The sequence below is a fragment of the Vipera berus genome, assembly GCF_964194415.1.
Source record: "Vipera berus genome assembly, chromosome: 3".
Classification (NCBI taxonomy): domain Eukaryota; kingdom Metazoa; phylum Chordata; class Lepidosauria; order Squamata; family Viperidae; genus Vipera; species Vipera berus.
The window spans coordinates 24,226,588-24,239,682 of record NC_138204.1 but is presented as its reverse complement, the minus strand read 5'-3'; the positions used below and the strand labels follow the sequence as shown (position 1 = coordinate 24,239,682).

At 39.7% G+C, this 13,095-nt stretch overlaps 1 protein-coding gene across 1 annotated transcript in view; it reads left to right on the top strand.

Annotated features, from left to right (window-relative positions):
- ADA (adenosine deaminase) overlaps nucleotides 1-2,102 on the top strand; it is a 46,411-nt gene extending 44,309 nt beyond the window's left edge. The window contains exon 12 of the mRNA XM_081323380.1: nucleotides 2,039-2,102. The gene's annotated coding sequence lies outside the window, so the exon portion shown is untranslated. The remainder of the gene's footprint in view (nucleotides 1-2,038) is intronic.
- Nucleotides 2,103-13,095: the final 10,993 nt, after the last annotated feature.

The window sequence follows — 13,095 nt, the reverse complement described above, 5'->3', positions numbered from 1 at the left end:
CAGCAGACGGCAGTCTTGCATTACTGTTTTCTCCTCCCTACAACCAATACTATAACATATAGAGTGCAGCTGCACGGGTAGTGATGGGAGCACCCCGATACTCCCATATTACACCCCTCCTGCGTGAGCTGCATTGGCTACCGGTTGCCCTCCGGGTGAGATTTAAGGTGCTGGTACTTACCTTTAAAGCCCTACATGGCTTAGGCCCGGGATACTTGCAGGACCATCTGCTGCCGGGAACAAATTCCCATCGCCCAATACGCTCACACAGAGAAGGCCTCCTCAGGGTACCGTCAGCTAGGCAATGTCAGCTGGCGACCCCCAGGGGGAGGGCCTTCTCTGTGGGAGCGCCAGTCCTATGGAATCAGCTCCCCCCTGAGCTTCGGATGGCCCAAAATCTCCAGTCCTTTCGCCGCGGCCTCAAAACACTCCTTTTCCACCTGGCTGACCTGGACTGACAGGCATTTTAATTATATTTACAATTTTTAATTTATTTTTAATTTTTAATTTTAATTTATTGCACAGATGATTTTAATTTTATTTTTATCTGTACTTATTATATGTTTTGTTGTTAGCCGCCCTGAGTCCTTCGGGAGATAGGGCGGGATATAAATCCCATTAATAAATAAATAAATAAATAAATATGTGGAATGTTGACTCAATCTCAATGTTTCATAAAACAGTTTTGATTACTCTTGACAAGCAGAATAAATGAGCTGGTTGAACTGTATGGAACTGTTTTGAAAATAGATTCCCATATGAAATGATAATATGTTTTTGTTTTTGAGCAGAAATACTGTATGTATGCATAGGACTTGGTAATGTCAGAAGTAGAGAAGGAAGAAAATCTACATATCTAGTGTCATGTGTTAAACACGTTTTCCTGAGGTTTGAGATGATAACAAACAAAATTGGTAGAAAGAAAGTAGATCCCAGAAAATGAAACCAAAGATTGTCGAACCCAAAGATTGGAAATCTTAAGCAAAGCAAGATTCTCAGAAGATATCTGAAGAAAATAAGCTACTAAACAATTAAGATCTGATTAATTTTAGTTATTTTTGGCTCAATTTAACAACTTAACAAAATGAAAATCTTCACTTGAAAATCTTACAGGAAGCCACCTTATATCAATCGATTTGCAATATGAAATGAGTTTACTCCAAAATCACCTCCTCCTGCTCCTCCTGCTCCTCCTCCTGCTCCTCCTCATCATGTTTTGTCAATATTAATGCAAATTCTTGCAAAGAGCATATCATTTGCCCTAGATCCTGGTCAACAAAGAAACTGTAGATACTTTTCTCTCTATCATGAACCCTGAGTTCACAAATCAACATTTAGCCTCATTTATCAAGATTCTTTCGACGTCCTTAAATAAGACCACTCCTGGATCAGACAGAAGAGTCTTTGAATTCAGCATTGTATGTCATTCCAAAGGATTTCAAGAAATTAACATGGCTAGAAAATAACTATTTCTCCTCCCCCCCCCACCAAAAAAATATTGCTTGTATTTAGAGACAGTATATAGGAGTATACTGTATTAGAGGAGAAAAGCAAACTTTTAGTTGACAGGGACCATATTTTTACCCATCTACCAAGGGCAATAAGGATTGGAATAATAACATAATGTAGGGATGGGGATGGGAATTTTGGCCCAAATGTATATCCTTTGGCAGAGTATCAGGATAGTTCATCACATCTGCTTATTAAAGATTCTGAACGAGGACCAAAAAGCAATTAACTAGAAAGGCATATGGAGCAATTTAGTGGATCAAAATTCAGAAACGAATGTGCTATGACCATATAGGATACTGGCAACTTCTTAACTAACTAACAGAATGGATTAAGAGAAATACTGGATATAAAGAAATAGAAATAGAAATTAAAAATTGCTAGATGACAACTTCATATGCTGTTGAAGGAAAAAGAAAAAAATTGCAATAACATCTCCTTTACTCATTTTCCACCCAAAATCGGTGGAAATTATTTAGGGACTTGGCACAAAATTTTAATATCCTGATTTTTTTTTACTTCCTTTCAGGAACAGCAAAAAGAAGACTTTGGGACTGCATGCTGTTGGTCGGTTGTCCACACCTGATTTAGAGTTATAAATTAATGCCTTTGAATATCAATATTTGTCTCAGTGTTGTCAACCGCTATGAAAGGCAACCTGTCTATGGATTTTTTTGTTTATTGCTTGTTTATTTTAAAGGCTTTCTAATGATCGCTAGCTATCACCTTCCTTTTTGTAATCAGTTCTGTAAGATAATCCAAGCCTATTCTTTTACTCTGCCTTACCTTCTGCTGTTCTGAATGTTTGGGTGCTCCTCTTTTTCCTCAGTTTTGCAGTGAAGACAAACACCTTCTGTATCTAACATGTCTCCATTCATGTCGACATGGCACTTCTGACATTGTTTGACAAAAGTTCCCTTTCTGTTTTCAGACATTCTAAATGTTAACTTGGTCAACTCAGCTCTTGGATTTACTGCAGTGAATGGGAATGTGGAAAACTTACATCAACTTAAAAATAACAGTTATTTTGGTCATAGCAGTTACATCCATTTTAATAGGTAGGATCCATAATATGTTACAGTTCACCATGCTTAAGTCCACTTGCTAGACCATAGTGTAGGCAACCAAATCATTGGACTTTGAAATCTATCTTCATTTTTTCCAAGAACAAAACTAAAAATAATTACTCATCTAGGGAAATAGTCATAGTTGCTCTGTTCCTGAGACTGAGTAAAATAGTTATTATGACTTTACCCTGGTAATATTCACCCTGGCATGAACCCAGCTAATAATGTCTTCTTGAATCACCCACATTTTTGTGCCACTGTAAAATGATAAGACAGTTATTATATTAATTGCTGAGTGATGCTAAAAGACTCTTTAAGACACTCCTGAACAAATAAACTTTTTCTTCTGCTCTGCCCTCAAAAATTTAAGTCATTGTTTTAAACACCCTTTATCAAAAGCTGTTTAACATTGTCATGTGTAGGGTTAGGTCTCTTTCTCTCTGTGTATGTGTATATGTGTGTGCGTTTTTCTATACCAGTTTACCTTCTTTACTAAAATAAACTACAGTACTTTTCTTTTACTAGACATGTATGTGATAAATAAAAGACAATCATTCAGGAAAGCATTAGTAATTCAGAACAAATTGTAGCAACAAAATGTATGAAAGGGCACGATGCATATTACATTCCGCCTTATTGTCCATAAGGGCTTAAGACAAGGTTCTCTCCCAATTACAAATTTAATTCATGAACTCAAGAGGGGTTTAAACCCCAAGAATTATTGCAGCAACCCACATCAAGATAATTTTTCTGAGATTCCCCTGAAGTAAAAATAGGGACCAAACAAGTACACAAATACCAGTGTTTTCCCAGATTGCTGCTGTTAGCAAATGCAGGAAGGGTGGCACAGATATAGAATAAAACGGACATTTCCTTCTAAAATTCCCCTGACTATTTTCTCCAGCAGGGCATGTTATTCTTCCAGCCTCTGCTTTGGAGTGCCCTTGGCAATGCATGCCCTCTGTTTCAGGCTTATTTTCTACCCTTACCTGGGGCCTGATTATTGCAGGATCTAGTGTCAGTCTGAGGACCTGCTCTTTCCAGAGGCCCTTCTGCAGAATAAAGGGAGCGCCATGGCAACCAAAGACTTGGTTCCAAAGGAGGAAAACAGGACTCTAATTAGGCCTTGTCCTGGCTTTGGGGCAAATATGTTTGCAGAACTGCCTTCCTCATCAACCTAGCCCTGTTGATCCCACTTCAGACACAGAGAGTGGACCTTTCTCTGTGTACATCCCATTCAAATGTCCTGGCAGATAAGCTCCAACAACTCCTATGGTCAGGCCACCTGAAGTTCACGCATGACTCTTGAAACTCTGCAGTTCAGAACAGAGTCATTTGCAAAATTCAAATGCTTGGCGATTGGTTCATACTTATGACCATTGCTATGTCCTAAGGTCATGTGATCATCTTTTGCAACCTTTTGACAAGCAAAATCAATGGGGAAGCCAGATTCACTTAACAACCATATTACTAAATTATCACCTGCAATGATTCATTTAACAACTGTGGCAAGAAAGGTCATAAAATGCAGCATAACTCACTTAACAAATGTCTCACTTAACAACAAAAATTTGGGGCTCAATTGTGGTCCTACATCGGGGACTACCTGTATTATCTGCCAGTTGTGAATTATAATAATAATAATAAAGTTGGAAGGGACCTTGGAGGTCATCTAGTCCAACCCCCTGCTCAGGCAGGAAACCCTATACCATTTCGGACAAATGGCTGTCCAGTCTCTTCTTAAAAACTTCCAGTGTTGGAGCATTCACAGCTTCTGGAGGCAGGCGTTTCACTGCTATTGCTCTGGAGACAGACTTTGCATATTTACATCAAAGTCATTTTCCTTATCTTCTAAACTAGTCTACAATCCCTCCCTATGAACCAATACAGATGGCTTCTTCACCACTCATGCCCAGAAGAAAAGCTTTCAAAAACTAGAGTGGGATGGGTATTACAAAGGATAGCATCATAATAGGAAAGACATGCCTCCTGGGTTCTGCTATGACATTGTTTTATAGAGAAGACCCATATCATACCCATCCTGTCAGATCTTGTAAGACAGATAGTTTCAATGCTGAAAATTATCATAAAGACAGAACAACAGTTTTGCTCCTGCCATTGTGTATACAGTTTAGTCAGAATGTTCCTTGCAATCCCTCTCTTACAGATAACCCCCCCCCCTCAAATTAGAAGTTATTTCATAAAATCATAGGGCTGGAAGGGACATTAAAGGTCATCTAACCCAATCCCCTGCCTGAAGCAGGAGTCTTTATATCATCCAAAACAAATATATGTGCAATCTTTTGTTGAAAACCTTCAGTAATAGCACTCACAACTCCAGGAGGCAAGCTGTTCCATTGATTAATCATTCTCACTGTCTGGAAAATTATCTTTATTTCCTGTAGAGAACCCAGACCTACAAAAGACCTTTTTTAATTCCTATATTAATCTGCTTTCCTCTGCCTGCAAAAGACCTTCTTTGAACACTTCTGCCTTCCCCCCCATTTGCAAAGTTAACACTTCTGCCTTCTCTCCAAATCTGCAATTGTAAGGCCACATTCCTACATTCCATCTCTGCCTCTGGTGATAAAACTCTTTTCTTATTTACAACCACATTCCTGTCTCTGATTCACATGTGTATACAACAAAGACTTGTTTCATTTAAATTGCCCAGTATATAGTTTTCCTGAAGATGTCCTTGCTTCAAGATAGGGCCTCTGCCTTCCTGTGGTAAACCTTTGCTCCTTGCTTCATTTATAACAAAGACTTGTCTTTTATGTTTCAAGTTATGTTTCAAGTTATGACAACCCTTGTATTCTCTGTAATATGATAAGCTATGCTTTATTGTTTCCTGTAATGACCTTTACCCTCTTCATTATCAGTTCTCTGTTAGCATAAACTATGTTTTATTGTTTCCTTTGACCTCACATATGTTCATTAGCAGATGTATGCAATGAGTTATGTTTTTCCTTTATGTTAATTCCTCATGTGTACTTCACCCCTCCCAAATGAAACAGCTTAATAAAAGGAGGGTTTGTGGAGCTGTTAGAGAGGGACACATCATCCACCCCGAGCACTCCATGCTCCCTCACTTTCTTGTATTAGGTGCCTCAGTTTGTCTTACTCTGTCTCTAACTCTGCCTAATCATCGCAGTTCCCAAGTATGACCGTCGGAACTTCCGGCATACTGGGTCGGTGGTAAAGGGCAAGATCCTTCCTTACTCAAGGTGTCCACCTTTACGAGGGTCTCTCTAAATTCCCACCCCTGTTAAGGGGCTCTAAGAGTTGAAGCCAGAACCCTGACCGGTCGCTCATCGCAACAACTGGGGGCTCGTCCGTTGGATCGCTCAGCTTCAACTCCGTAGTACGACTCCTGTCTAGGGGTGTGCTACCTGCATTCCTGTTTCCACGCACCTCGGAGAAGGCTTTACTCGTGAGTAAACGGGCTCATCACCTTTCAAAGTTTCGTCAGGGCATAGGGACGAACTTTTTAATATAATGCAGAAGGCTAATTTTGTTCAAAAACACAATGGCACCATGGTCCATCTTGTAGGAAGGAGACTTTTAACAAAACTTTTACAATATATTAACAAAAATTGTCTGGCTTATCCAGAATCAGGCACTTTGTCTGTTATAACCTGGGAAAAGCTACGTAAATATCTTCACAATCATCCCAGGGCGCCTGCTGATATTTTGTCTGCATGGCAAGCAGTGATGGCAGCATTAAAACTCTTGCCATCTCCTTTAGATCTAACATCTTCTATCTCTAAACCTCTTGATCACTCTTCTGATCTTCTGCCTTCATCCGTGCCACCCCCACCCTATGAAAAATCAGAGAAACTTCCTCCTATTGCTGTGCATGTCCCCCCCTCTGCTCTGCCTCCGGAGAATCTTCCTTCTGCCTTTTATTTTTGCCCTGCTGTGCCTGTCTCTCTTTCTGCTCTCGGCAAAGAGGAAAAAGCCTCTGAGCTTGTTGCTATTTCAAAACCCCCCCCTCCCCCCTTCCCTCCTCCTCCTTCTCCAAATCTCTCTCCTCACTCAAGAGGCACCTTTAGTTCACTCTATGCCTGTAGCTCATGCCCCCCCGGGACATTTTTTTTATTCTTTTCTCCTCTTAATGCTTCTAACCCATCTGAACTTCTCACGGATTCTCTTTTTCATTAAGCCTTTTTCAGTTTGTCATCTTGTTATCTTGTTAATTTTTTGCCGCCACCAGCAGCCGGAGGTTAACCAATTCACCCTTGCATCATGAATTCATCAACTATGTGTAAGGATTTTTAATAAGTATAGGTAAGCTAACATGATTTTGACTCCATCACAATATCTTGTTTGGGAATCTGAATATAAATAAAAAAGAAATAGAGAAAAATTTCTGCTGTATTACCTCAAGGAATAAATAGGGATCAATTGTTTGGCACGGGACAATTCATTACTAATGACCAACAGGCTCAAAGCCCAAGGGAGGCTTTTAAATTGATACAGGAAGGTTTTGCAAAGGTTTATCAAGATCCCAATCAGGCTTATTCAGACTTTGTGGATAACTCCTGTTAAAATTGGCTTATGTGGGGCTTGAAAGAGCCTCTTGGGGCGAGCTGTTCTCAGTAAAATCCAGGGGCATGCCTGTTGATTTCAACTGCCTGGACCTGCCTGAGATCTAGCTAGCTCTTTGGATTATTGTTTTGGCCTAAAACCCCAAATTGATATGTGTGTTTTGTTTTATTTTATGTGTATGTATATATATATATGTATATATATGGACATTTGGAACATTAAGCTTGGACTTGGAATGGTGAGAAAAATAGGAGATGGTTAAAGGGCCCTATAGAAACCATGTTCGGTTGGAATCAACTCATGATTTTTCTCACCTCTCGTAGGACAAGCCATATGTCTAAATAAATGTTGTTTTAATAGTATCTGTGTATATATGTCTGTCTGTGTTGTTCTGTGTTATTTCCAAGACTTGGAAGAGGGTCAAAATCCTCTCTGATAACACCAAACAAAAAGGCCTTATTTAATAATGTATGGTTTGTCTGCAGAAAGTATGAAATGAAATTTTTGTATGTGAAATTGTTTATGCAAGCAGTCAGAATGGAAGTGAATGAGTTAATTTGCTGATATGTAAATGTGAGTGTGTGAAAGGAACAGTAAACTGCAGATTTTATTGTTGTAAAAGCCATGGATGATGTGTGAGAGTAAATGCATGTAAAGGAGAGCAAACTTTTATTTATTTTTTTTTTGGTGGTGAGATTTTTGTAAAGTTTCTTTTACCCCCACCCCAACCCTGCTGTGTTACTTTAAGAGTGAGAAAGGGAGAGACAGCCAGAAGGAGGGGGGGTGGCTGGTTCTTTTAACCATTTTTTTTTTCTCTGCTTAGAATTCCAGTCTGAGAAAGGGGGGGTGGATGTGAAGCTTGATGCCCACTCTTGCAGTTTCAGCTTGCAATTTTTTTTACTCGAAAGAGGAGAGATTCTTTGTTGGACAAGTTTTTTGAATTCTTTGAGTTTTAGTTAAACATCACCCAAAAGAAGTTTTTGGAATTCTTTGAGTTTTAGTTAAACATCACCCAAAAGAAATTACTCTGATCTTTTTGTGGAGTTGTTTTTTTTTGTTGTTTTTTTTGTTTTGTTTTTGATGTTTTTGTGTCTGTGTGCAGGACACATTGATAGAAGGTGATATCTGGGAGAATTTCCCTCCCTTAATCAGCACTAACCTGTGGATTTTATGCCTTACAACAGGCTCTGAGATTGTTAATAAAGATACACTGAATCTAAATATGATTATGGAAACTTCAATACTTTTGGAGAAGAGAAATGTAGAGGATTGATTAATAGCTAAGAGAAACAGTTGGCTCATGCGAAAGTTGATAGAAGCTGGAAGCAGAAAAGTCAGAAGTTAGGCCAGAATGGCAGAAGGGCAGTGAATGAATGGAAAAGAGAAGGGAGACACAGAAAAGTGGTTTTTAAGTTGGTTTGCACGGATTTGTGAACACAAGCCTTAGAATGCTGAAGGAACAAGAATGTACTATAGGGAGAAACATGGGAAGTAGTAGAAAGTGAGAGGTAGATGTTGCATGATGGGAGTCGAATGTTGCTATTGTTTAACCAATTGAAAATTTTGGAGTAGATTCATTTATCCCATACGCCCAAAGTTTCTGTTTTAACCAGAGAAGCACAATTAGCTCAATTATTTTTATGTCTTTGCAAATTTGGGAATCATTTTTTCAAACCTCAAGTGAATTGCAATTTTCCTTAGCTGATTGGCATGGCAAGGTTTCTTGCCACCCACCACCCGATTATCGTTTGCAATGCAAATTGTTCGCACTAACCAAGCAAACAACACCCCAGCGGTCAGCTCAAAAAGCTGAACTGGCTGCTTCAATTTTTGCTTGTCAAATTTTTTTTTTCCCTTTCAACCTATGTTTATCACACAATTCAAGTGATTTATCTTATTTATCTCCCTTCATTCAACCAGATTTGTTACAACTTTTTTTAACCTTGCAAAATTTGCTTTTTGCACGCCAACATCTTTTTGTTTTTTGCTCACATTCTTAGTCCCTTTTCCAGGTTTTTTGCAAGTGGGAAACAATGTTGCAGATCAGGCTGCCTCCGGACCTTCAGCCTGTTCCTTGCAACCCCTCACCCCCTGGGAAAGTCATTCATATTTTCATCAAAATTCCAAAGCTTTGCAGAAGCAGTTTATTTTCATGTTTCAATTGATACCTTTTCAGGATTCATCATGGCCACCCCCCTAAGGGGTGAAGCCACCAAACATGTAATCAATCATTGTATTCGGACCTTTGCAGTGCTGGGATGTCCAAAAGAACTCAAAACAGATAATGGCCCTGCCTATAGCAGTCAAGCCATGGCAAAATTTTGTCATCATTGGCAAATAACACACAAATTCGGAATTCCATATTATAGCCAAGGCCAAGCCTTGGTGGAAAGGGCTAACCAAACCTTGAAACATGCTTTAGATCACTATAAAAATCAGAACAGGGGAAAACGAAACTCCAACCTCCCAGCAGTGCAAGAAATTCTTAACCTTTGCCTCTACACTCTGAACTTTTCAAACTTCACTGGCCATCTCTTAACCACAGCTGCAGAGCAGCATTTTTCTTCTTCTTCTTCTTCAGATCTCCCTAAACCACAAGTTTGGTATCGCCAACTTCCAGACCTAACTTGGAAAGGCCCTGCAGACCTTCTCACTTGGGGAAGAGGCTACACAGCTACTCAACTGCCAGACAAAGTGCTGTGGATCCCAGGTCGCCACATTCATTCGTATCATGCCTCCACAAACACAACTGCAGAACCCATTAAAGATGACAGCATGGTTTGTGACTTTTTTCAGCTTTGTTCTTACACCACTGACTGATGCCACTAAAACACAATTCCATCTGAAAGCTCACCCCAGACGTCAACTCCAGTTCACCAGCTATCCCATCCTGTTCTTTACACCTTTGACATTGGTTCCAGTCAAAAATGACTCTTTTCACACTGTTTTTGCCCATCGCATGGACCCAGAAGGAACAACCTGTTGTTAACAACGAGTCTACTATCATCATCTATGTGAACTCTGTAGCTCATGTTCCTGTCCAAACTTGAAATGGTTTCAACTTTCAGGAATTACTTGGCTCCTGGTTTCCCAAAGTACCTGGTTTACAAGCTATTGTAGCTTTTATTAGTATGATTGTATTAGGATGTATTATTTTACCTTGTGTCTTGCCTATTTTTATCAGAAGTATTACTAACAGTATTTCTTTGAATGTGCTTGACTCCATGGCAGCATTATACTTGGTATCAAGGAATGTTTAACTTCTCTCCCTGGCTGACCACCCTTTTCTCAGCTATAGCTGGTCCTTTAATTTTATTATTACTTGCATGCGCAATTGGCCCATGTGTTATGGGTAAACTTTTAAATTTTCTACAACGAAGGCTGAGCAGCATTAGCGATGACATTCTGTTGATGAAACACACTGTTGACAGTGAATACAAACACCCTCTTTTAGAATTCACTTCTGACCCAGAGACTGATGCACCCTCACACCAACACTCTTTGAAAGGAACATTGACGCAGGCTCAGGAGGTATCGGAGGATTTCTCTTTTTCCAGCGTAAGTATCCTAGAAGAGAAAGTTCTTGGACATTGAGGGGCCTTCTCAGTAATTGGCTTTAAAAAACAGAAAAAGAGGAGTTGTAGAGAACCCAGACCTACAAAAGACCTTTTTTAATTCCTATATTAATCTGCTTTCCTCTGCCTGCAAAAGACCTTCTTTGAACACTTCTGCCTTCCCCCCCATTTGCAAAGTTAACACTTCTGCCTTCTCTCCAAATCTGCAATTGTAAGGCCACATTCCTACATTCCATCTCTGCCTCTGGTGATAAAACTCTTTTCTTATTTACAACCACATTCCTGTCTCTGATTCACATGTGTATACAACAAAGACTTGTTTCATTTAAATTGCCCAGTATATAGTTTTCCTGAAGATGTCCTTGCTTCAAGATAGGGCCTCTGCCTTCCTGTGGTAAACCTTTGCTCCTTGCTTCATTTATAACAAAGACTTGTCTTTTATGTTTCAAGTTATGTTTCAAGTTATGACAACCCTTGTATTCTCTGTAATATGATAAGCTATGCTTTATTGTTTCCTGTAATGACCTTTACCCTCTTCATTATCAGTTCTCTGTTAGCATAAACTATGTTTTATTGTTTCCTTTGACCTCACATATGTTCATTAGCAGATGTATGCAATGAGTTATGTTTTTCCTTTATGTTAATTCCTCATGTGTACTTCACCCCTCCCAAATGAAACAGCTTAATAAAAGGAGGGTTTGTGGAGCTGTTAGAGAGGGACACATCATCCACCCCGAGCACTCCATGCTCCCTCACTTTCTTGTATTAGGTGCCTCAGTTTGTCTTACTCTGTCTCTAACTCTGCCTAATCATCGCAGTTCCCAAGTATGACCGTCGGAACTTCCGGCATACTGGGTCGGTGGTAAAGGGCAAGATCCTTCCTTACTCAAGGTGTCCACCTTTACGAGGGTCTCTCTAAATTCCCACCCCTGTTAAGGGGCTCTAAGAGTTGAAGCCAGAACCCTGACCGGTCGCTCATCGCAACAATTTCCAAGTTGGATCTCCCTTTGACAAGCTTCTACCCATTGTTTTTTGTCCTGTCCTCAGGTGTTATGAAGAATAAATTGACCCCCTCTTCCCTGTGACAGCTCTTCAAGTATTGGACGAGTGCTGTCATGTTTCCCCTAAGCCTTCTCTTCATTAGACTAACCATACCAAGTTATGTTAGCCATTCATCATATGATTTAATTTCCAGACTCTTTACTTAGTCTCTAGACCAGCGGTTCCCAACCTCTTCTATACCCAGCACCCCTAGAACACTTCTGATATATTCTAGCCCCCCCTTACAAAAGTTTGAAATAACGGCAACAAATTATGCATATACACTATAATTTTGAAAACGCAAGTTTTTGTACCCCCTGGAATATCATCTCGCATCCCCAGGGGGTTAGAGCACCCCTGGTTGGGAACCCCTGCTCTAGACCCACATTTGTAATTTTTAGAAAGAATATCTGAGTTTTATTTTAGTTAAGCCTCAAATAGGTTAGCCAATTATACACTACTCTTTCCAAAAGGAAATGTGTCACCTAAAAGATAGTAAGGGGAAACAGATTTGCATACCATTTGAGTGTGCTTATTTACATATGCATCTCAGAAATACCAGCCTCTGACCCATAGGTCTGTAGATCTTTACTGAAGTCTACAGTAGTGGAAGAACAAATACAGTATTTTGTATGCAGAAAATTCTCATTGAAATCCCTGAAATTTAGTTTAAAAAGTTTTCAGCAGGCACCAATTATCTAAGTATGCAACAGCGTCTACTACTAGGAAACACTGCCATTCGTAATGGACCACTCCTACTACTTGAAATAGCTCATGATAGGCCCTCCCAAGCTTGGTACTCCACTTATCCACTTTCTCTAAGGTGGCTTGGAACTTTGTCATTTCATCCTTAAAAATCACCATCACTCAGGCTAAATTTCACTGAAGGCTTTTGTCCTCCCCCCCCACCCCACAACCCCTTTAAGACTGAACATGGGCCCAAAATGTTGCCTCTGCCCAATATTGTGATACCACGATGTCATCAACAATACTATCTCTGGCTCCTAGGAGAAGAACAACATAAAATGCTCACCTCCAAACTAGAATTAATCATGTCACTTTCTCTTCCATTCTGTCTTGCATTTCGATATTTTCTGTCTCAGACGAGTGCTGTTGTTCACTTTCATGAGATTATCCAGGTTTTAGAAACTGCATTATTGAAGCCTGGCAGATTTCGGGCTTCTCTACTAGATCAAAGTGATTCCCTTCAAAGAGTCCTCACATTAAGTTCCCAGATTAAACTAAGGGGTTTCATCTTTGTAAATAAGAAATGAATTTCTTTTCCCCAATCCTTGACCTGAGAGAAAATGAATTTCACTTTGTCTATAGGAAAGTAGGACACTCCCTTCACT